At 38.3% G+C, this 1,421-nt stretch overlaps 1 protein-coding gene across 1 annotated transcript in view; it reads left to right on the forward strand.

Moving 5' to 3' along the window:
• RPL36A (ribosomal protein L36a) overlaps nt 1–1,421 on the forward strand; it is a 5,609-nt gene that overhangs the window by 3,780 nt on the left and 408 nt on the right.

The following is a 1,421-nucleotide window of genomic DNA, read 5'->3' on the forward strand; positions in this document are numbered from 1 at the left end:
TTTTAATTTTTGACTCATGTACTTTTAACTTGTTAGTTAAATTTGTGTCTTCTAGGCTGCAACAGTTCCAGGATACATCTTCAAGGATATGAACATGTACCGCTAAGCACAACTGACAACAGTGCATCTGAATTCCAAAATCAATCTCCACAATAGTCTATGTGTTACCTATTGTCAAAAGGGCCCTTTAGAGTAGGGAGAGAAGTTCTTCATCCTGAAACCTACAGCATCCCTTTTCAGGAGGAAGTAGGTAAGAGACTATGCCATCCCCTTTTCCTTATGAATCAGGGTGAAATCTTTCTCAGGGAGGAGTGATAGGGAATGGCAAAGGACACACTGACAAAGGAGATTAATCAGAACTGGCTTTGACAAGTACTGTGGCAATGGGAAAATTAAAACAGACTTTCAAGGGGGGTGGAGAGGAACGAACTGGCGGGGAGGATAGAGAAAATAGTGCAACAATGAATGATGGGAAACCCAAAATCTCTGTAAGTGTTCATTAAAATTAATAAAATATATAAAAAAAGAATGAAGAATGCAAAAGAATGCACTAAAACATCGAGAAGACAAAGCACAGGGTAAAAATCAAGATGTTAAGAAACTGAACAGAAGATTTCCAAAGGCAGTACGGAGAGACAAAGTATTATAATGAAATGTGCAAAGCACTGGCATCAGATAATCAAAAGGGCTGAACTTGCTCAGCATATTTCTTAAGCTAAAGGAACTTAAGAACAAATTTACCTCAAGTTGCTATACTTAAGGATGCTTTGGGCAGAATATAAAATGATCCAGGAATCATCAAAAGAAGATGGAAGGAGTACATACAGAGTTATTGTACCAAAAAGAATTGGCTGACACAAAAGAATTTCATGAAACAATGTATGATCAAGAGCCTGTAGTGGAAGGAGGAAGTTCAAGCTGGTCCAAAGGAATTGGCAAAAAAACAAGGCCCCAGGAATACAGCATACCAACTGATATATTTCAACAGACAGATACTGCCCTGTTGTGCCAAGAATATGAAGGACAATCACTTGGTCAACCGACTGTAAGAAATTCATATTTATTCCCATTCCAAAAAACGGTGACCCGACAGAGTGTAGAAATTATTGAACAACATCATTAATATCACATGCAAGCAAGATCTTGCTGAAAATTATCCAAAAATGACTGGAGCAGCACATTGAGAGAACTGCCAGATGTGCAGGCTGGATTTAGAAGAGACCGTGGCACTAGAAATATTATAGTTAAGGTTAGGGATATTATAGCTAATGTTAGATGGATCTTGGCAGAAAGGAAAGAATACCAGAAGAATGTCTATCTGTAATTCATTGACTATGCAAAGGCTTTTGACTGTGTGGATCACAACAAGCTGTGGCTGACTCTGAGAAGAATGGGAATCCCAGAACATTTGATTGTGCTAA

Source organism: Elephantulus edwardii, unplaced genomic scaffold (assembly GCF_000299155.1).
Source record: "Elephantulus edwardii isolate Elephantulus edwardi_28Jun2011 unplaced genomic scaffold, EleEdw1.0 scaffold00310, whole genome shotgun sequence".
NCBI classification, from domain to species: Eukaryota; Metazoa; Chordata; class Mammalia; order Macroscelidea; family Macroscelididae; genus Elephantulus; species Elephantulus edwardii.